We start from the raw sequence: 24030 nt of genomic DNA, 5'->3' as shown, positions 1-24030 counted from the left end.
ATTAAAACTGCTGCAGGCTGATGCAGGAAGATAACTCCTGAGGATTTAAATGGGATTGTAGGTGTGTGGCAGATATTGTTGGAGGAACACCATTAAAGGTATGATCACCCCACGCCAAAAAGGTTTCCTGTACACCTAGAGCAGCTCTTATTCCCCTTTGGCTTGGGATGTATCTGACACTCGATCCTGGAGCTGGTCTGTCTGCTTGTAATCTGTTCCACTTTCCGGTGCAAAGAAGAAAATACTTCTAATGTGAAATCCATTTTAAAATACACATTAAAAAAAAAAGCCCCTACAGCTGTTTGAAAGCTGTTTGGAAGTATGGCGTATTAGAAATAGTCCCAGCTGAAATGGATTAGCAGGCAGAGTTCAAGTGAGGAGGTCAAATTTGTAAACCGAATGCAATTTATCTTGTGGCACGGCAGTTTATCACATGGTTGCAGGAATAAAGAAATGCCACACACGTGCACATATTCACACCTAATAATTTAAGAAAACTGGAGAAGGTCTTAAAAGACATTAAAAGGCTTCTGATGACATCATGCTATCTGAGGTAATAAAACAAAGATGGTTGAAGTCAGTTCCAAAGCAACTGTAGCCAGAGATGTCTTTATATGCCAGTCTTTATATAGCTTTCATGTCTCAGGAAAAAGGTGATTGAATCCTAATATTGCATAATAACTGTGTGAGGAGACACTGGTTAAGATTTTTCCTCTCATGGATTTCTTCATGCTGCATTTCATTTATTTATGTTACATTTACAGAGATACTTTTAGGTCTGGATTAGCTGCATTTACACATCTTTAAAACTTGTGGGATGATCTGCCCTGTAGAAAATGAAAGGAAAACTTTTTCAGGGTGTGACTGTGTAGTTTTCTTGGAGCCCCTCTTTTTGAGAAAATTTTATTTTCTGCTTTAGAAGGAGCAGGAGCCTTTCTTTCCTTCCTTTTTAAAATCTTCACGATTTTAAAAAGCTGGATGAGCTGGAAGGTTTCTCATTGAATTTGTGTAGCAGATTGTTGGATAGTTGATTTTAAGAGGATGTCTGCATAGAGACACTCTGCTTTTCTGGTGGCTTCAGGTCCTGGTGGTGCAGAATTTTCAAGGCCCATGCTTTGCCAATGCTGCAAAGTTGGTGATCTTTACTGTTTTTGTTCACATGTGGTATTTTCCCTGACAGGATGCAAAGCTCACTGAATGAGCTTGTAGAAGGTACTCTTGAAAATCTGGTCATCCTGGGACTTTTAGATTGGACCATGTTGCCTTGAGAAAATGCAGCCTGTTAATAATCTTTAGTCTTGGTTATGAGTATCATCTAAGCTTGTGCCTGTGTGTGTGTTCATCGTGCTCTGACATGGGAAGGCATTCTTCTGTCCTTCAAAAGAGGTTCACTAGTGCCAGCAAAACAGAAGAGGTGATGGGCCTCCTTTTGGAGGAGGACTGTGACTGCCAAGCCACTTGGAATTGAAAAAGGTCAGTATAATTCTGCATTTCAGTCACGTTTGGTGCTAAGTTTAATGATAAGGACATTTTTTTCAAAGACACTTTAGGTGGTGTAAACTCCAGGGAAAGATGTTACTGTCATATTAATAATAATTATTTAGAAGTGTGACAAATTCATCTTGAGCAGCCTCTATTAGACATAATTTTGGAATGAAATTTAAAGTAGAAGGTAATTTCTAGATGCAATTAAAAACTTGTCGGAGTGGAGAAGCAGCCACTTTCTGTCTCATTTTGATGGTAAGCACTGTAATGAAGTGGCTCAGCCTGGCATTTTCCTGCCTGCAGCTTGATCATGGACAATCCTAGTGCAGTATCTGATGCAGCTGCATTTTTAATGCATTAAGCTCTAAATGTTCTCAGAGGCAAAATACCCCAGACTTGTTTTCTATGATAATTTTCTTTTAAGGACATTTTTTAAAATAAGTCCCTGAAGCATCAGTACCCCTTATTCCAATTACAATAATTTCAAGATGTGATCCCTGCAGAATACTATGGAGTTGGTGTGTTTGCAGCTTTTCCTTATCCTCACATGCCAGTTGCTAGAGGGATAGTAATTGGAGCATGCAGCCCTCCTTCCAGCATGCCTTTCCAGGCCGCATATTTTTGAACTCCACTTTTGCTTTTGCCTGCTTATCTTTTTTATTATTATGGAATTTTATGTGTGCTAAAATAGCTTGAACCACAGCCTTGGGGCTTCTTTGGTTTTAGACCAAACCCATCATGTTTTGCTGTTTATGCATCCCCATTCACCACTTCCAGTTACTCCAATCTTCTTGTAACCCAGACAGCCCCTGCAGTTCAGCCATGGAGGGACTTTTTAATTTTGACCATCTAGCCTCAAGGATGAATTTCTTTGTTCCCCAGTCTGGTTTTGTCACCTGCATATCTTAGAACCTCATTTCAAGTTAACAGACTTTGGTGAATGGCATTAATGCGAGAATATGATGGGCCTAAAATATCCATTGTATGTCAGTGTCCATGTTTTTTCTTGATACTTCTCACAAGCAGGACATTTAATAGCCAATCTATGAGTGTTTTGTCTTGATTTCTTGCCAGACTGGCTTTTTCAAAGGAGCTGGGGGTGACTAAGCAGAGAGAGCTCATGTAAAATCAGAATTATTAAACTTGATGCCCCTCAAGCTCTCAGCATCACTTACCATGGTTAGATCATGTCTTAGTTCACATACAGTGTGTGACGTGCAGTGAGATCCCTATAGGACCATCCCTTTTCTGCTGCATTTCCATGGTTTAGGATGCCCTTGGGCTGCAAATTGTGGCAGACTTTCATGAGTGCCTTCCCAGTGTTAGCTGGGGCTGACAGCAATACAAAAATCAATTTAGCATGGGAAAAAAGGAAACCAATATGTTCTAAGTTTGGATGCTGCTGTCTGGTGAGATTTTTAATTTGTGTATGTTGTTTTGGTAAAGAGTGGAAGAGTTCTAAGTTTGTGCAGTGCTAGGCATTTTATGGCATATTTAAATGTCTATAACATAATTTGCTTTACCATCAGAAGGCATAAATGTCAGCCTATTGACACATTATAAAGACACAAATGGAATGTAGCCTGGCAGACTGGTGCTGGTTTTGAGGTTTAATAGTACATCTGTATCATTTATCCCAGCGGGAAATAACACAGGATGTTGCCTTGTAATTTTTTACTACTGTATAATAAAATGTAACCACAATAAATGGTGTCTAAGCAAGTAATGCAGCAGATTCTGGATTTTGTCCAGTGTGCCTTTACCACTTAGGTTAGTTTTGCCTCCCTACAAGTCTAGGCAAGATACGATTTTGACTGGATACAAACAGAATGTGGATCCCTTTAATGTGTTACATACATACCTATGGAGACCTTTCTGTGCATTCCACCTCTTAATTGGCTGGTGTTAACAGTGTGCCGGTTCATTCCTCTTTAAATCACTCCTGTCCTAAGTTGAACTGTCCTTGAAAGGGTCTGTTCTGCGTTTCTGCACTTCAAGAATGTCTTTGCAGGTTGCTTGCTTTCCCAAATGTGCTCTCTGTGATACAGTGTCATGTGCAGGTAGGCTTTTGATAAAAGCTCGAGTAACGACGTCTCACAGAATGTTATGGGTCTCATGCAAATGGAGAGCAGGGATTTTGTGTGTTTTGTGTGAGTTGAATTTAACTTATGGTACATTCCCTGCTCAGTGCTAATGGGGCATCTTGCACACAGTTCAGCAGCATCCTGGAAGGTGCTGTGTCCTGCCTGGTGCCAGTCCTTTCCTGCCTTCCCTGTCAGCACTGCTACACTGCTGCAGGCTGGGATTTATTATTTTTTTTTTTAATTAAAGCCATGAGAAGTCTGAGAAAGGAGTCAGCACCCAGCTAGGGACTTCTGCAGGGGCCTGATAATGCAGAAGGGCTCTCTCATTGCTTTGTAACATCTGTCCTGCAATGTTCCAAGTGAAGAAAAATATGAAAACATTATTCCGTGCGTATGAGAGTGCTGCACATTTGTAAAAAGACAATTAACATAGAAATGAGGGAAGCTTTTGATTCATCAAGTAGATTCAACAGACTGTGTCATTTCCTTGATTTTCATTTTAATTAGGATTAATCAGTTTTATCTCCTAAGGTCTTTGCAGAGAATTTACACGAAACAGAAGATTTTGGTCAGCAGTGTGCCAGTGTAATAGCCCCTACTTGAAGAAATCCAGCTGTGGCACGTATAACCAGGATTAGATTTGGCAGGGCTCCAGGCTCCCCTCTCCTCTCTCATTAAATGCCTTGCTGTTGCAGGGAGCTCTCTGGATCTTCCAATACCAGATCCTCAGTTTCACATAGCTGCCTGATTGCTTGCTTCAAAAACCACTTGGAACCAGTATATTGCTTGGGAAGAAATATCTCTGGGATGCCAGCTTGAAAAAATGGCCGCTCTCTGCTTCAAAGACAGGCTCAAAAAGTCTCACTTAACCCCAGCACCCATTGGCCCTGACAGCTGGGTGCTAGAGCCAGCTGAGACAAAATGAAGCTGACCTTTTTCTCCTCAAACTCAATATATTTAACAGAAGCATTTAGGTTTGGATGGAACTTCAAAAACATTAGAAGTGGAGAGTGAGGGAAAGGAGCCAGGTAGTTCTGTAGGAGGGAGAGCAGCAAGTCAGTGGCCTCATAGGGAAGGTTTGAGTGTGTGTTCTGCATCCTGCACAGAAGAAGCAGGACTTCAGCACACCCTAGGTGAATGTTGCTGTCTTGGTGTTGAGTTGTATTCTCTTTCTTCTTCTTCTTTCTTATTTTTCTTCATATTTTTACAAGTCTCTTATCCCACAAAGGAAAAAAAAAGAATCTTTGTAAACAGCTACAAAACGAAATGAAATTTTTCTGGTTTGGTTATTAGGGATATTTCTGAGTGGACAAATTACATAATGGAAATTAGAATAATTTGCAAACATGAAGAGCAATTTTTTATGACTTTTTTTCAATTCCTGAAATAGATATCTTGCTACGAAAACTTCCATACTATGTGCAAGTGAAAATTTAGCTTCCAGTTTGTTTCTTTAGTGGAGAACACATAATTGTTCCAAAATATGTGAAATGGAAATGTTTTCCTTTTAATCATAGGAGAACAATATTTCATCCATGTGGGTCCTACAACAGTAAATATCAAGTGTAGGCTTTCAGTATCTTGTACACTCAATAGATTTGAAAGCCATTAAGTGTATGAACAGGAAGAAAATGGAGACAGAAGGCAAAAAACGCTGAAGGAAAATCCTACTGTAAGCTCACAAGGCGTTTTCAAGCTTACAGAAATGACCTGCTCCGTTCCTGTTACACAGAAGTGTTAAAATGAGAGCAGGCGACCCCTTTCCCCCAAATCATTCATCTGTTATGTCTGTGATGTATTTAGACTGAATCCTTTCCCAGATGCCGCGGATCTGTCGGTTCCAAGGGAAATTAATGGGATTTTACCATTTGCTTTGAGGAAAAGAGGACTGGACTTTCTCCTGCTGTCTTTGGCAGGAAGGAGCAAGGAGCTTTCCTGTCTGCTCTCTTTAAATATTGCATCTTTTTAAGCTTTTTTTTCCAGATATCCTAATTTGTGTTACTGCAATATACCATGTTGGAAAATTACAGAGGTTAATGTACAGCGCTGTGATACACAACCATAATGGTAGACTCTAATGTTTTTTAAATGGTAAACCAAAGGCATTTGTAATACAAGTTGTAGTGAATTGCCTGCACTTCTTGCCAGAGATTAGTTTAGCATTGCTTTTAATATTTTATGCACTGAAGTTGTTTGCAAAGACGAAAAGCTTCAGTCACTTTGCACACTTGTGCTTAGTTCTTTGTCCCTGTACAAAGCACAACAGGATCACTCTCTTGCTCATGAATTGTATGTCAAGAAGTTCTATTAAATTATAGTTATACTGCATTGGAAAGATTTTTCTAGTAATCAGTGAAGACTTCATCAGATTTATGGTGTCATAACTGAGCCAGGTAGTTAGAAATCTAACCTTTTGTAATATCACAGGTTGCATATTAATGTTTTAAATATCTAAACCACACATGAATGACGTAGGACATCTTTACTTTAAATGTTACTGTAGAGATTTGACGGTACATAATCCCATTAAAACAGAAGAGTGCAAGATGAAACGATCCATTTGCAATTATAATTATGCATATTGAGATTGACCATTCCTTAAAAAATTGGAAGTGCAAGGTTGAGAAGGGTGCTTGAGCAATCACTCTTTGTTGGGAGCATTGATGGAAGAATAAAAAATTTGAGGGAGATTGATTTGTCAGTAATCTGCATGAAAAAGTATGGGAAGCATTTCTTTGGAACATGAAAGGGAAGTGAACAGTGAAGGGGAGCTAACCCTTTCACTGTCATGGTTAGCTTTGCATATAGAGCCACCACAAAAAGACGTGATCAAAACCAGAACAGCAAGTAACACTGAACTACTTCACCTGCTCTTGACACTTGATCAATAAAGAGTATTAGTTGATCAGCCTAGTACTAGAGAGTCAGCATGGCCTCATGAGTACTCCGGAGGAGGTGGGTTTTGTCCTAGCTCTGTCAGAGCCCTGCTTTTTGATCTTGAGCAAAATTTTTTTGTCTCCTTGCCTTTCTTTCTGCTGTTTCTTGATTGCCTTGTCTTTGTGGAGGATGAGCTCTTCAGGAGACAGATTTCTTTGCATTGTGTTCTGTGAACAATGAAGTCTGAGCCTTGCCGAAGCCTCTAGGGGCATCTCTAAAAGAAATTATAATTGTTAGCTTTAATCACTTTCATCAAAAGAGCTTGGTAATGGAGGGTGTCAGTGTGGAGGATTCGGAGAAATCTGTAGGGTGCCTGTTAATTAAGTCACCGTGGGTGAAAGTTGCTGATTGGGTTTTCTTGGGCTGATGCAGAGATGCTGATGCCTGGGAGCCAAGGCAGTGCTGCTCCATATGAGTTTTCACCCCCAAAAGCATGACACTGATGCTGGGTGTGCACTTCTCTGCTTCTGCAGAGCCAGAAGTAAGGTGCTTGGTACGTTTTAACAAGCAAGGCTTTTTCAGAAGCCTCCTACTGGTTGCCTAAAACTTCATGTTCTTTTTTGTGGGTCCCTCTGTTGTGAGCATTTGCGACAGAAATTGGGCTGCTTGGCTTTTTGCAGTGAAGACAGATCCTTGAGGGTGAGCCATCCATCTTGATGGATTCTCCTCCTAGCCTTTGCTCTTGCCAAAATCAAGTGTTTATTGTTGCTCTCCTTATTAGCAGCTTCTGGTTTGGGATGGTGCAGCAGCATGCCAGTTTGGAGATTAATTACCCTTCTTGTGGCATCTTGTGATGCAGAGCAACGTGCCCTTGTCCTCTGTGGGTGGATGCATTACTCACCATAGCAGTGGATTTAGAAATATTAAGCCACATGAACACCAGCAGCCATGTTAGTAAAAGTGGGCTATGTTGAAGTATAATGAAGTTATATTCATTTAGCAGTAAAATTGGCAGGTAGAGCTACAGGGTAATGTGGGGTGAAGCAAGGGAGAGATGTGATCCCCCTCTTCTTTATGTCCTGAGTGAGAGCACTTTCCAAATTGTCCAGGCAGAGTATGACCAGGAGAGAACTGGGGAAGAAGCAGCAAATGCTTTCTGAGAAACACTGTAGGTTTGGGGGCAAGCAGGTTAGTCAAGTACTGTGGAGAACAGTAAAAGGGGATCAAAACAAGGTTCCCTTGCATAAAGGGCAGGAGCTCCACTGCTCTGAGTATTAGTAGGAGTCAGAGGTAAAGCAATGCCTCTTTCTTCAGTGTGTTTATTCTCTGTTTTAGGGCTAATGCCAAATCTCTGTAGTTCCTGCAGTGCACCACTGCCAGTGTGCATCGACTCTTTAACAAGTATTTTGCAAGATCTTTGCTCTTGCAGGAATCCCTGTATGGTTCCCTTCCTATTTTAACAAGAACAAGAATTCCCCAATCTGCATTTGAAATCTGCATAGAAATAGCATATGGCAGAGGCCAACTCAAGGTTACACATTTGGCATTTGGGAAGGGAAGGCAAGAAAAATTTACCAGTCAGTACACTCACATTATGATAAAATAAAGGTGAGCTGGGAGAAGAGCATGTACTGAATCTTAAAACGACACAGAAGAGCCATAAACCACAGTATGTTGTGCTATATCTTGTCCTTTATGCTTCAAGCAGAAGTAAAATGTGGGGTATAATAAATGAAACAAGGATCTTGTTTTAATTTTATTTTAAAAGCCATTGCAAGGCAATGGGCTAACAAACATTAATTTTTTCAAACCAGGCAACCTACAGTTTCTTTGTACTGCTCCCATCAAATGAGAATTATTCTCCAAAAGCTTCTTGGAAGCAGCTAAAGGTTTTGCTATAAAGCACAAGTAGAGTAGTCTAAACAAATGGCATTTTTCCTAGAAATAAAGTATATGGATGCCCTTATGAGGTGTTGCTTGGTCTGCTCTACACTTGTAAAAGTGGTTTTTCCTACTGAAACTGTATATATTTGGCTGAAATCCAAGGCTGAAAGAGGGTATAGTCTGTACATCTAGAGACTTTTTCATTTGTACAGTGAGGAATAATAACTGGCCTTACCCTGAGTTTGCCTGTAAATTTCTTAGATGACCCAAAGCCTGTTTATTGCTTACAGAGGCAATTTTGCTGACAGGCAAGCTGGAATAGGTCTTGTTTTTTTTTCCAGAGCATCCATACTTGCCTATTATAGAGAAATCACTCAGAAAGCAGCATGCATGCTGGACTCTCAAGCCTTGTTTTAAGTTTTAATTTACTTGTCTGATTTCCAAGGTTACTGAATGCAAGCAATTGCTTCTTCAGTACATAAATAAGATGAACTATATGTTAGGGACCAATGCCTCGGCCTTGTTCTTCTCTTGCTCTCAGGGGAGGATCTGCTGAGGAGTGCTTGTAGCTGGGGTGCAGCTTTCTTTTTTTTACCATTGAAAATTAAAGTCAGACTGTTCTGGATTAGCTCAGATGTGAAACCAGAGCTCCAGGACCATCTTTTTTGGTCTGAAACTTTTGAAAGTATAGGGTGGTCCAGGGTCTGGATCCATGGCAGCAGAGTGAAAACTCTGCTGGTTGGGAAAGGCTTGGGGACTTGCTGCTGTATCTGGAACAATTGGCCCCAGCTTAACACTGGATCCTTTTTTAATCAGCCGTTAAAAGGTTTTTTTCATTTCCATACACTTCTCTCAAATGACCTGTGTTCTCCCCTACAGGTTACAGAAAATGAGCTGGGTTTGGGGTTGATGTTGGAAGCAAAATTCAGGCAGGAGGACTCATTGCTGTTTCCCTTGCATGAGTTTTTAATTACATTTTCTAATTGTTTCACGGGGATGGGATGAGGTCCTGGGGTCCTGTGCTGTCCAGCTTGACTCTGACAAGACTGATTCTCACTGAAGTTTCATCTGTAGCAATCCAACTGCGAGGAGCAATTTTTCATGTGTAATTAGTCCTAATAAAACCAACACTTCCAGGAGGCTGACCTGGATCCATCCATTTCATTGTTTTGTCAATTAATGTTATATTTAGCATCTAACATTGTAATTAGAAGTAAATACTGAAGAAATAAAGGGACAGAGAAATTTTAAGTTGTAGCTGCTGAGGACAAGGAATTACTATCCTTGCAATCATAATTTATTTTAGCTTCTTTTCAAACTAGATTTTTTTTATTCTGGTGCAGCAACCTCTGAAATCCTCTGATAAACTGTCTGCTTGAACAGTAGTTTCTCCAGGTCACATTGGAGCCTGTTGTGGGAAAAGATACGTACCTGCATGCGTGTTTGAAATCTACTTGAATCTCTAAAGTTTTTTCAATTATTGGGAGATGCTGTCCACTGATTTTTTCTCTGACCACTGTTTTATATGTGTTACTGCTGTCTTCCCATGAAGAGATCGACTTCATAGACATTAAAAATTCTTACTTTCCAAAAATCAATTCTGTTGATGAAAATCTGTTGTTCCTGGCTCTGTCCTCTGGTAAATGCATAGCAGAAAGTTCGTGAGTGCTTGATAAGTCCTCAGAGGGAAGTATAAACATTTTTTAATTGTTTTCTTTTTCTCTTTGTTTCCAGAAATGTTGAATACAGTACTCTGCAAAAAATAGTGTGTGGATTTCTTGCACCTGACGAACAAGAAAAGGTAATTACTGGACCATACAGTCGAGCCTCATTTGTTTGCTGTGCTAAAATATTTAGACCTGATCACGTTGCATAAGCCCCCAGCACTGTGTCTGCATATGGGTTTTGTGTATTTTCAGTTATGCAGGCACAGTTGTTTCTTGAGAATATTCCTTTATGTAAAGGGAACAGGGGAACTAAAGCAGCAGGGCATGAAAATGCTGAAGCGAATGGTAGGGAAGAGCATACCGTGAATATTTTCACTACATGTAGAAGTGAAAAGGGTAAAAGAGGGGAAAAAAAAATCAAGGCTTATATATGGCAATGGAGAAGGCTGCAGACTTCGCTGTGTCTGCAGGACTGCCTGGTGGAGCCTTGCAGCCTGCTGGGCAAGTGTCAGAGGAGGCTCAGTGATCATCAGCGTTACAGCGGCCTCCCCATGTTTCAGTGACCCAGTAGCTCGTGGGGTGGTGCACCCTGCTCCAGAGGTTGTGAGCTCCTCTGCTGCCTGAAAGCCTGCCTCTTGCAATCGAGTTTCTTGATCCTCCTGGGTCGTGACATTTTGTTGGGGCAACGCAGCTCGGCAAGGCTGTGGCTCAGTTGCTGGTGTTAAACAAAATGCTGTTCATCAAACTTTCATGAGACACTTTGCCAGGGGCTGCATCTTGAAAGAGTAGGCTCCAAAAAGCAGTGAGCAGAGCTGTGCTGCTCTGTACTGCTGCCATCTCCTGTATTTTCCTTCTGCCTTCTTTCCAAGGCTGAGAGGTGAGCACCCCTACAGGGGCTCGAGTGGTTTTGCACTCTTTCCTCCCTGGAGGAAAAGTTGGACAAGGCAGGCATGGCTGTGTTGAAGATTGGTGGTCCTGCTTCAGCTGGTACATCCCTTCAGCTGTATGGTGACCCACAAGAGGGACCAGGAACTCACCTCTGCCCTAAAGTCTGTGTCAGGCATGATTATTACTCAGAATCTACATGAGCTGAGCCTTTCAGTAAGTTTTTGTAGTAATTAATATCATGACTTTAAAGTAAGAAAATGTGTCAGTAGATACCAGTATGAAGAACAAAATGAATATATATAATGTGAAGGTCTGTAAATCTGAGTGTAGCAAAGCAAACCTAGTGAGACTTAAAAACATGGATATTAAGAGAGACACAGAGCAGATGTTGCTGGGGTCAGGAAACTTTCTGTATGAACACATGATATGTTTTTACAAGACACTTAATTTCATTGCTTGGGTTTGGAAAAAGCATCTGAGTGACATCTTGTGTTCACTACATCTGCAGTGCCATACTGCTGATAATTAGACGTGCATTTTAGAGGCACTATGAAACCAAGATGACAAATGCAGGCAAATTATAGGGTGAAACAATTCTGCTTTCTCCATGCATCAGCATTATCATTTTCTAGAAGTCCATCTTTCCACCCTACAAATGGAAGCGTAATCTCAAGAGGCATGTTGAAAAACACTTCAAGGGCCTAAATTTGCAACTTATGTGGAACTTTGTGTGTTTTTCTTACGGTGGTCTCTGCATGCATCAATTTAGTGCAAAATTATGACAGGAGAGGAAAAAGAGGAGACAGAAGCAGCAGCTTTTGGAGCAAATAAAGACTTGCTCAAAGTGCGTCGAACTTTTGGAGAACCACATTCTCCAGTATTTGGGGGTCACAGTGTTTTGAATTACCTTCCACGTGCTAAAAAATGGGATTCATTTTGTTGGATACTTCCATTTGGATTTTTGGTGTCATTTAAAACTCCGTAATGCTTTCTGTCACCATCATCAGCTCATTTCTCTGCTGTGGGACTGTCCTGTTTGGGCAGTTGACATGTGTGGGAGATGAGGTATAGCTTTACTGGGAGTCTAACAGTTCAATGCTCTGTTTATCCATGTCAAAAAGAAAGGTTAAAAAATTGGATTTCTTGAAAATAGTGAGCTTTCTAAGAGGAATAATGGAAAGGTGGTGCAGATTACAGGATAGCACAATGCGGTGGCAAAGAGGAAGACTGCATACTGTTGAGTCTCACTGGTATTCCACTGCTCTTGTATAAGAAGGTGAAATATTAGTCTAAGTTACCTGTGCAATTTAAAATTATCTGTACAAGTTCAGTCATTCATGTTTATTTATGCCTTTGGGACAGTTTTAAAGAGATTTTTGAAAAAAACCCCCAGTATTTCTTTCTGCAAGTAAGAGATTAAAAACATGCCCACATTCATCATGGCTACGTGCTTTCTGAGGCCTTGAAACGCAGCTACCCACGCTATTGCAATGTGGCTCAAACACGGGAATTATTCCCACTAGGTTTCTTGGAAGCTATAGGTGTTGTTTTAAAGTTTCACATAAGCAATATTGTAAGTAGGTAAGGGTGTATATGCAGCAAAAGAATGGCCACTCACGTTGTTATATTTGATCTCCTCTTCTTTGAGGTCAGGTCATCACATGCAATTTTTTTCATCCTGTGAACAGTATCCCACAGAGTCATTTAGCTCTGTCAGCCGTGTGAGCAGAACAACCATGAGCTCTTTTATTCCTCCAGACTGCAGCAGTGTCTTTTTATTTGGTCTTGCATGGCACTTGGTTGCAGTGGCTGGGCTAGGGACGTATCAGATGTATTTCATTGCAGAAGACACAGTGGCTGCTCTGCATGTGAGCCAGCCCCTAGGAAAGGCTTTGCCCCATCTTACCAAGGCAGTGACCTTGATGGGGATGTTCACCCCTATGCAATGGGGGCTTTTTGCAGATGGAGTGGATTTCATGCTGTGCTGCTGTTAGCATCAGTGAGCGGGGTCCAAAGCTGCAGAAATTGAGTCTCTGCTTTTACTTCCTGCATGGCCAGACCGAAGGAAGAAATCCCAAGGCTCAAGGGCATGAGAAGCGCTCTCTTCTTTTGTTCTCGGTGTCTTTTTTTTTTCTTTTTTTTTTTTTTTTTTTTTTTTTTAACTGGCTGGCCATGACATTAAGATTTCTAATTAATTTAAAAACCACAGGCAGTTGAAGAGAGTGAGCAATGTAATAACTGGGCCATGGGGCAGAGTAAAAGCACATCAATTATTCAGGCAGTCGCTGCTGCTTATTCCCTTCCCAAGGCTGGGCTGGCTGTCAGCGTGTCAGTGATGCTGCTAATGCCCTTCAGAATTTACATGCATAAATAGTGGCCTTTTAAAATCTGCATGAGGATAACTTTAGTATTTTCAACAATAGCTTCCAGCAGCATGCTCTGTCTAGCGTGCGCCAGGGGCTACAACCACTGTTTTAGGTGCCTTGTTCAAAACTGGGATCTGGCAGGTGCAACCTCCAGAAGCCTCTGCTATGGAGAAGTTGCACCTCCAAGAGGTTGAGGGGCAGCCCAAGCCATGCAAAGAAAGAAACAGTCCTGCTTTAAAATGCAGGTGGTGCCTGAGAGTCTTCTCTCTGGGCGAGTGAGTCCAGTATCTCTTACCATGCATGATCCCCTGCTCCTATTACTGTGATGTCTCCAAAGAACACTCCATGAAGATGCCTTCGATGCCACTGGGGCTGGATCCAGTGCAGTTTCTCTATGGGGGGGTAGCAGGAAACGTCCTTCTCCTCACTGCTCTGGCTATTGCAGGTCCTGCACTTTGACTGGGCAGTTGGTAAGTTTAAAACAGAGGAAGCTTCTGTCACTTCCAAGAACTGCACTCACAGGACTGGCCATGATTGTCTTAAAGGGGTGCACCTCAAAGTCTCATGATCGGGATGCCATGGGGAGCACCACAAACAGTAAGGGGAGTGAAAACTGGGGAACCTGTTGGATTTTTCAGCAATGGACTACAAGTGGATGACAAAGCTTTTTTTTTTTTTCTGTCTGGTCGGCATGGTTATCCTGCTGCTGGAGGCAGCCACCTTGCTTTTTAAAAAGTGTACCAATTTGTGAAGGCAATGAAATAAAATGAGCCTTGCTAATTATGTGTTGTGCCGACGAAATGACCAGCTTGGGTTTGGAAACCGCTGGCTGTAATTAATGGTGAAAGGCTTTTTCTCTCATCTGTGTAGCCATTATGAATCACTTCTTCCCATGGAAACTTTTAAATCTGTCTCACTGGGGAGCCTGAGGAGGAACAGGTAAAATGGATTTGCCCTAATAGCTGCAGTTGTAACTTAAACACTTGAAATGATATTAAGCATCTCTCTCCATTAGCATTTCATGTTGATCCTGATGATATACCAGCAGAGGCTAAGACAGGATCAGCGTTCATTAGATGGAAGAAACTAAACTCTGTAGACAAATGCTTTGGCTAAATGGGGCCTTCATTGCACTGAGAACAAGAATGCAATTAGCTGAAATGTTTGTTTACAAAATCTAATTCCTGGGGAGTATCTTCCCAGATTGCTGCTTACTTCTCTTGGACTGGGTGTTGTTGCCAAGGCTTGCAGGTTGACGGATTTTGCAAAGCTTTGTTGTAGTATGTCTGTAGCAGATGTTTCAAACTTTGCATGGTAAAGCTGAACCCAAGTGAAGAGCAGGGGCTAAGCTGCAGGTGTGCCAGAGCTTATTTGTGCATTCCTTACATTTATTTTACAGTTTGCAGTTAAGTGCAATTAATAATAATTATTACATGTTCCAGATATTAAACAGTGTAGGCTGAAGAGAAGCTGGAAACAGTGCAGTGCTGAAGTGCTGTTACTGCTGTCCCCCTGTCCCCCACCTGGAGCCTAGCCCAGGGGAATCACCAAGGGGTTCCAGCTGGGTGAGGATGCGTCTCTGCCAGGCTAATTGCATGAAGACCCTAGTCCTGGCTTGTTGGCAAACATGAACACCCTCACCAGGTGATTTTGCCCATCCACAATGCAACTTGTGCTCTGGAAATGCTGCTTCTCTTTGGGTTGCAGAAATGGCCAATGGGAAACATAACTGCTGCCATCCAGGTATTAGAGCAGATTTTTGTCACTGTGTAGGGTTTGTGGAGTGGGAAGGATCAGGCATTTTGGGCCAGTACTGGTACCAAGAAAACAGCTTCATACTAATTGTAAGCGTGCAGTAGAGCATTGCAATGCATGCTTGGATATGGTGTGGCAGTATTTCTTAGCTTTTTTTTTTTTTTTTTTCGGTCCATGTGGTGGCTTTGCTTCTCTTGCAGTTTTTTTCTAGTGGCTTCCTTGCAACTGAGGAGTGTCTGCACTTACCCATGGGTGATACTGGACAAGAATGCATTTTCTGGACACATTTCCATCATGTATCTGGTGGCAAACATGAAACAGTTACCGGAATAGTACCTTTTCTTCTCCATTTGCTGAATGCAGGATATTAATAAAGTTGTCAGTGTAATCTGTTTGGTGATGGCTTATAGTCACGTTAAACGATGAGGAACAGACTAATGAAGGCCATCCTATTGATGGATAAGGGCTACAATTTACCAAGCCTGCAGTAATTAAAGTAAAGCAAAGTTGCTTTTGCCTAATGTGCAGAGTGGTGGGTGATGCACAGGTATGTCCGTGTATGTTGTACTGGGCACAGCAACAGAGTGAGGGCGTGAGTTCTGGTTGTCTGTGGGAGTTCAGGATGGGATAGGACTGCTGCAGAGGCTCCTTATGTGGTTGCAAGAAGTAAAGTCTCAAAGTCTTTCAGATGTCTTAGCCATGACTTGTTAACCAGCTCATGGCAGTGTTGTGGGTCTTGCTGCCTTCTCCCATGCAAAGGATGCACCCTGGCAGCGATTCTCCTTCAGGCATCGAAAAGGGAATTGCAGGAGTCAATGCTGGGGTTTGCTCCTTGAAAGGCAGTGCTCAGGAGATCCCTTGGGAGTCTATGCTAATACAGAATTTAGAACACTGCTTTTTCAGTGTCAGCACTGGAAATGACAAATGCTTCCCTTAATTTGAGAGAAGTGTGCCTGATATTACATGCTTATATATGCCTGAGAGTCTATTCTCAAGACAGTACATGGGCCTATCTCCTATGAAAGCTAATTGCACTATTAGGAAAAGATATTCTGCTAACTTAATAAGATACATTTATTTGTGTCTTAGAGGATTTTTTTTTCTGAGGTGGAAGAAATCCTGAATGGTGCCAAATTTCATTTCAAGCGTATTGTTCTTCGCTGTCCCTTCCTCTCTCCCCATGTCAAAACTGTTCTGCAAATTGAAAATATTTTATAAGTTCAAGGCACACCAGTGTAATTGAAGGCAGGCAGCACTTACGGGAGCTGTAGGGGAATTGATCTTGTAGGTGACTTGAGGCTGATTTTTTTTTCCTGTGGAAAGAAAAAAAGTCAGTAGAAGACAGCATTGCCGACAGGGCTATATACATTAAAGGTGTAGAAAACTCAGGTGAACAGAAAGAACTGTGGCGAAGGTGTCTCCCTTTGCCTGGCAAGAATCTGGGGCAGATCTAGATTTTTATTGCCTGGGCCTGCTTTGGGGTGGAGGACAGGACTTGGAGCCTGGGTGACTGAATCTACCCCCTCCCCAGAAATCCTCTCCTCTTGGCATCCCACAGTGCAGATCATCTTTGTCCTCTCTGCTCTTCCAGAGACAGTTAAAGCATTAGGAGCTGGGCACTGAGATTTTGTACCAGCAGGATTTGAATGTAAGTCTAATTTCGAGAAAAGTTTAAAGAGGTCTCTCCCCTCCCTCTCATGCAAAGCACACTGGAGAGTCTAAATGCACTGTATGTGGCTTGGAGACATTTCCCTGTGGTTTATTGCTTTGCTTTTATTGAGGGGCTGTGTTTGCTTTCACACAAACTGATTCATTTGGACACAATGATTTGTTTCGCAGAAGTTGTTTGCTTAGGGATGAAGGCTGAATTAAGGGGGTTTTATGGGGTAGAAACTTTATTTCCACAGACTTTTTCAGATCTCAGTTCCACTCCCTGCAAAGTTTGCACAGACTCTGATAATGTGGCCCTTGGCCAAACTGAAAAGATGCACTGTGCCAAGTAGCTGTAGGGAGAGCAGGAGGATACGTTAAATTACAGAGAGCCTTTGAAAATTTTAGGATGTCCTGCAGGAGCAAAACGATGGACCTTGTAAAAAAATGTAAGATGATCTCGTTCTGCTTTTTAATTTCCAAAAATAAGAACAAAATTGGAACAATCAATCCAATTTTATTAAAATATGAAGATATGCTAAGTACAGCATTAGATATGTATTTTTTCACTATAAATACACCCCCAAAGAATCATTCCATTTTTAAGATGAACTTGGTATTATGGTAATGTAAAAGAAGTCTATAATTTATAATTCCAATTGGAGGTGAAGAAATTTAACATGTCAGTTTCTCTATTCATTACTCCAGCAGTCAAGACCAACAGACTGTTCCTTCACCTTTGCTGTCAATCATTTAGATAGACCAATTATGGATTTGGTTAAAAATACCTATATATCAAAAGAGAAAATGCAGCAGAAGAAGGCTCAACATACTAATTAAAAAAAAAAAAAACAAAAAACCAAAAAACAAACCAAACTTACCTGTAGGAGTACATTTAGTCCTACACTGTATGAACTTCATGGCCAAAACTCCTCAGCTATTACTCTGGTCTTTCTGAAGGTGCCATGTGGACCAAGTGGAGAAGTGGCTCTCCAGTGGCTGTGTGTTGAAAAAAAGCTGGTGGCAGCTGACAGTCGCTTTTTATACCATTTAGAAACACTCACTGCCTGGCAATTCTTGGGGGGGAAAAAAAAAAAAAAGGAGGAAGTGAAAGGTAGTCCTATATTGATATTTAGGTCTTCATTGTGCAGAGGCACTTATATATGCTGGAAAAAAAAGTGCATTCTGGCTGGCAGGAGATCTTTATTAATTTAAGCATTAGTTTTGGAGTTTTGAGCCTCAAGGTCTCTAGTGCAGTGCTTCTTTAGCACTCAATTTACAGGGGACATAATTGCATTGACCTCTCTTCTACCAGTACTAAATATTCAATGTGCTCCAAAACAATTCCACAGACATGAAACTGGAAAATCAGATTCCTTATTGAGATACATAAATATAGTTGCAGGTCTTGTAATCTTGTATTAAAGCGGCAGCATTTCTTTGGGGTAAGTTTATTATGACAAAATATACATGGCCAAACTTAGATATAGTTAACCTAATATGATCAGACTGATTTGGAGCAGAGGTAGGTCAACACTAAGTGCTTTTGAAAGTCTCATCCCAGCCCTCTAGAGATTAGGGCTATGAGTGCAGAGCCTCAGCCTAAGTCATGCTGAAGAGGCAGAAGGAATGTTTCTCAATGGAGAGAGGCTTCATTTGGACAGCAGAGGCATGAAGCAGACTTGGATAAGAAAGATCTGCAACCAGATGGAATAATATCCAGCTTTGCCCAAGGCACAAGGCTTGGAAGTTAACCCATGTGGATGCATCTGTGAGTCTTTGCTACTGCCAAAGCGTGTATATGGGCAGTCTCCCTGTTTTCAGGTGGGTAGGGGCATGCTCTCCTCTCGTGTTTTGGTCAGTACTGCTGCACCAAGGAAGTACAGATGAAAAACTTGAGGCTGGTCTCCTCAATTTTCTCTTTGGTTTTACCTTTTTTTAAAAAAAACTACATTCTTAGAAAGATAGTGTTCTTGGGAGTTGCAGCACTTGCTGGAATCTCACAGCTGGAGGCTTATTTTGGGTGTAATATTTTAATTTTAATACCTAAAAGTTAAGTGCTCTTTTAGGCATTTGAGTGAGTAGAGTCTCACTGTTGCATATGGGAAAAAGCTTGAGGGCTCTTCTCCTGTATCTCTGTGAATGGTGCATGTGACTGATTCAGTGAACAAGTCAAAAATATGAGGTCTTATGAGGCCACAGAAGGAGTATCTTCACCCTTTGCACGCATGACTTCCCTCTGAAATAAGCGGAGTTGTGTTTTTTAAGTGAGCCTGAGTTCAGCCCTTAGATCACGTGGGTATTATGAGAGATTTGACCAGATCCAAGTCACGCAGTATTGGTCCCTTTGTGATTGATGGGATGACTCACTCTGGTACCTCATCCTCAGGTATTACTCATTGCGACTGCTTCATCCTGCACATGTCCAGCTGATGGAGGTGCTTCTCCCATCAGCCGTGGTGTCCAAACATCAGGTGAATGCAGTCTACAGGTACCTCCCTTCCTCTCTTACTCTTTTTTTTTCTTGGACCACATTAGCTACATTTTTAAGAGCAATTTCTGCTATTAAAAAAAATAAAATTAATATAGCATAAGCAGGAAGTTTAGCCTTTGAACTGCGGCAGCACAGTGGCTTTTGTAAAAGCACACAGCTGCTTTATGTATAACATGCACGTGACTTAAACGTCATGGGTTGCTTTCCATGATCTACCATTTTATGCAGGAACGCACTGGGTAAGTGGGTCTAAACCTGTTGAGGCTAACCCTTTGAGACTGACTTTTGCATGTCCTTATTGCATGGAGCCTGCAAAAGACTGGAAAGACATTTTGTCAGTGTCACTATATCCTCGGGCTAGGCCTGACACCAAATAAAAGAAAGAAAAAAATGCTCAAGGCAGAGGATAGGAAAGAGGCAGCAGGTTGAATAAACAGATGGGGTGGGCCAACATTAAGAGCAGGCTGGTTATGGTAAGTGTAATGTGCAGAAGTCACAGTACATCAGCTGGCTAATCAGTGCTGAATGATTTGTAGGCATCTCAGCAGAGGTGAGTTTTAAGGAGGTTTGAAGGAGAACAGTGTCGTGGTAGTGCAGATTTGTACTCTTCTCGGGCAGAAAGAGGGACTCTGTGAAAGATATGAAGGTTATTACTTCAGGGCTGCTTTTCTGCATATATTCTTCTTTTTCTACATTCTTTTTTTTTAAATTGGTTTTTTTTTTTCTCCACATTTGCTACAGAGTCTCTCTAATGAGCCAGGGTGGTTGTTGGCCCAGATGCTGCACTGCAAATGCTGTTTTTTAAACCAGCTGAGAATCTGGCCTGATATTTAGCAGTCACTTAGTACTTTCATCTTCAAAGTACTGTGCAAACATTAATTAATTCTGCTGGGGAGTGTACAAGAAGGTGCTGCTGGAATAGTTATGCAAACTGCAGAGCCACAAGAGATGGCAAGGACAGTGTTGCCGGGCTTGGGAGGTCTATGCTTACATACATAATTCAGCAGAGCACAGCACAACAGGTGCTTTCATGGCAGAAAAATTGCTTTTAGGTACCTGTTTTTTCTGTTGAGTGGGTGCTTGGTGTTTTCAGTGGAAGAATGTTGCTGCTGCCTTACTTGGGTAGATGGGCAGCCTGGTTTTTGTTTCCACATCTACCCCTGCAGATCGGTTCAGGCTTGCAGAGACAGTAACTGAGCAGCCAGGCAGATGCTCTGTGGATGCTCAGTGCTGAGGCATGGAGGCTGTGCAGAAGTCAGGGCTGCAACTGCATTTTTTTTAACTTGGAAAATGAATTAACCACTTGTAGCTTATGCAGGTTTGGAGGTGAACAGTGCTCTGCTCTACTCTGGAGGCTCTTTCCATGCAAAGAACCATTTTGCCCACATGGATGTTGTCTTGGGCAGGAGTGAAGAAGCTCACCAGAGCTGCAGAAATGACTGTGGGAAAGCCTTCCATCTTCTCTTAAGGGCACGCTCTGGCATGAGGCCATCAACATTGCCTGTGTTTTGAGACTTGCCTGGAGCACTGCTTCTGAGTGGAAACACCACTCCAGGCACCAAATCCACTCAACCAGGCATTATATTAAAAGGAGTTTTTAAAAGTTTGTGCCTACTGATGCCGATTTAATAGCAGAGAACCACATGAGCCTTACATGACTTGATTCATGCTGTGTCAATCCAAGAGGCATCTAGGTGTGAGAAGGTGTGTAATTTTTTGGTATGATGGGGGTAAGTCAGAATGGGAGCACTGATGGAACAGGGAAGGCAAGAGGGATGCTTGCTGCCAGAAAATAACATGGTGGGAAAGAGATTTTGCTCATTGGATGTCTGTCAGGGATTGGATGTCAACCTGGGCTTTGGTCTGAAAGCTGAAGGCAAGAAGTGGCCTCATATTGAGTGGAAACAGGTCTTTGAGCAAAAGACAGATTCGGGTTGGTAGGTGGGAAGGTGGGTTTTGGCTTGGCTTTGCTGGCCTTCCTCAAATGAGCAGGTGGTGGTGAAGCTTTAAACTTCTCACACGACCCATTTAATAGCACTTGACACCATGGCAGTTTTTGGAATCTGTGCAAATATATTTAGAAAAAAGTGTATTTCTTTTAGCTTTGCTAAAATAGGTAGATAAAATGTTCCTGATGGCAGGTTTGCATTTTCTGAGATCCTACTGATATTTTTCTGAATTTATTGTTCATGTTGCTGAGTTAAGGAGCCAAGGAAAGAGAGATCACCACGACTGAGACAGTTGCTTTTCCAGTGTGCGTGGTCTATGAATTTAAGATAGCAAAATTATATCTAGAACTGCACAGTTTTAATTTCCCGCTCTTCCTAAGATTTCAATAGATTAGCATGCTCAGAAATATTTCTTTTTAATCTCAAGATATTACCATGCCTAGGTTTGCATGAAAGGCAAGGCTCGATGTCTTGAGGCTTGAAAGCTATAATCAAAGATGTTTATATGAAATTTTAGTGTTCCATCATATCTTACCGTCTTGGGAGTGAAAAAATAAACTTAATGAACCTAGATCAGACAGATTTGTGATGAAGTCCCAAAGAAGAGAGAGGGCTTGCAAGTAGCTGTGATTTTGCTGTGTGATTTTAATTTTATGGGCCCCTGTTGTTCAACGTTTTCTTCAGAGTAACTAAGAGTTGCATTAAATATTAAACAAACGGTGTGATGATTCATAAAGAGGGTCATGAGCTCCATATGTGAGTTAGAAATTTAATCTCCAGCTGGTTTCACTATAATCCATGTCATATGTCCAGGATCAGAGAACTCCAGTGTCTTCGAATAATTAGTTAGTGATCAAAACAGAAAAAAAAAAGAAACCATTGAAACAATTTCCTCTTAGAAAAGCTGCTTCTTCAAAACAAAATTGCTTGTTAATGCTCGTTAATTTTAATGGGGTTTTCTTTTGAGTGGAAGTAAGACAAAAATAATTTGGAAGATGTCAGAATGTCTTCTTGATAGTTGCAGAATTGATAATATTTTTTTTGTGTTCAATATCTTGCATTTAGAGTTGTAACTCTTACTCTGTTTTAGTAGGAAAAGAGAAAAGAGAGACTTTTTCTTTGTTAACAAACGTAACTTATTTTAATTAACCTGAAATAACTTTCTGTCTAGAATGCTGTTTCACCAGAAAGGAAAACTTGATTAGCTTTTTTCTGATATGTGTATATAATTTTAATACTAGTTTAGGTGTGGAACAAAGAATTAAAATCTCCCAGTCTTTTATTTGGATTAGGAAATTAATTTTTTTTCCCTGCTTCCCCCTAGAGCCCTGGAAAAATACCTGTCAGCCTTTCATTGCAGAGACAAATATGCTGAGGTTTTCCTCAGGCCTCGCTGAGGTTGCATCCTCCTTTGCATGACAATTATGAAGGGATGCTAGGGGATAGCAAATGAGTGAGGATACCAAACTTGTTCATCCTTTATAGGAGCCATGTGCACACACAGACACACAAGACCAGTGCTCATCCACAGTTTCCCAAGAGGTTTTTCTATACTCCAGCTTTCAGCCTGCACGTGGAGTTTACATATTGTCTCAGTTGCATCTTCCCTTTGAGCTGAAAAAGGTGTTTTTTGGGGGGCATTTGGAGGTTGAATATTGAATCTGCAGTTGGGAAATACCCTGGAGGCAGTGAAAGTGGCACTGTTCCTGTGGGGTGGGTTACTTCACGCGTGGTACTGCACACGTGGCTCTAACAGGAGTGTTGATGTTGCATTTAGTTGCTCAGCTCATGAAGTCAGTCACAGCACATGCTTGAATTTAAAAGCAGGCATATGGATGCACACAGAATTCGAGTTTTAATGCCTATAGTGTCTGTAGAGCTCTGGAAGCACAACTAGGCTTAGTCTCCTAGGGAGGGAGGGACTGTGTTTCTTGGTGTGTGGCCCAAGTCTTACCTTTCTGTTCAGAAAGAAGTAGGGTATGCTGTTTCTTTCCCTGTGCCAGGAGGGCAGGATCTGGAAGTTATAGGACAGCTCATGGTATGGGATCTGTGGAGTTATTGGTCCAGTCTCCCATTCTGGGCAGGACAATTGTCAGCACGAGACCAGCTTGACGGTGACTTTGTACAGCTGTCATCTTAAAAACTTCCAAGGCTGGAGGTAGTGCTGTCTCTCCTATGACCTGCCAATACTCAGGGCATTGAATGCTTATTTTTTAATCCTTCTCCTCTTTTACTGGGAGAAATGCATAGACATGAATAAATATATGGTAAGAAAAAATAAGCTAGATTTCAAAAATAAAAAAAATGACATCTACTTAACTGTGTTAAAAAATGTAATGGGGAAGCATGCAAATGGTTACGCAAGCAGGAGTTTGGTATCTAATTGTAAATTAGATAGACAGCTGCGGGGTATCAATAGACATATGGCAGGAATGTAAATAGTTTGCTCGCACTTTAGTGACATCCTGGAAAGCTGTGTGTAAACTTTCCGAAGTGAAGAGAGAAAAGACGATTTCCTGGAAAAGAGGGTTTTCGAGAGAAGTAATTGCTAATAAATAATCTACGTCCCTCTGGAAGGCGAAAGTTTTATTTTGGCACTCGCTGAAAAAGCAGCCTCTAATCAGACTGCATTTTCCCGTTTGGCTGACGAGCACCAAGCGAGCCGAGGAAGGTGCCAGTTCCATTGTGTGGCTGGAGCTATCACACATCCGAGCAGCTCCTCCATGGTACCTGCCTGCTGATTTCAGCATGACCTCCTGGCAGATGCTTTGTGTCTGCCAGGATTTAGGGAAGATGACAAAGAGGAGGGTAAACAGTTGAGTGATTCGAGAGAATGTGTCAGATTCCAGAATGTGAATTTGTATGTCAGTGGCCAACACTCCTAGATCTTTCACCAGACAGAATACAAGACTTGCCTGTGTCCCAGCTGTA

The 24030-nt window shown here is 41.5% G+C and overlaps 1 protein-coding gene across 1 annotated transcript in view; it reads left to right on the top strand.

Annotated features, from left to right (window-relative positions):
- ADGRL3 (adhesion G protein-coupled receptor L3) overlaps nt 1-24030 on the top strand; it is a 480878-nt gene that overhangs the window by 78419 nt on the left and 378429 nt on the right. The window contains exon 2 of the mRNA XM_066186413.1: nt 10065-10131. The gene's annotated coding sequence lies outside the window, so the exon portion shown is untranslated. The remainder of the gene's footprint in view (nt 1-10064; nt 10132-24030) is intronic.

This window comes from Chamaea fasciata, unplaced genomic scaffold, assembly GCF_029207755.1.
Source record: "Chamaea fasciata isolate MVZ Bird 193981 ecotype frontalis unplaced genomic scaffold, bChaFas1.0.hap1 SCAF_6, whole genome shotgun sequence".
NCBI lineage: Eukaryota > Metazoa > Chordata > Aves > Passeriformes > Sylviidae > Chamaea > Chamaea fasciata.
Note: the sequence above shows the minus strand (reverse complement) of the source record. Positions and strands in the feature narration are given on the sequence as shown.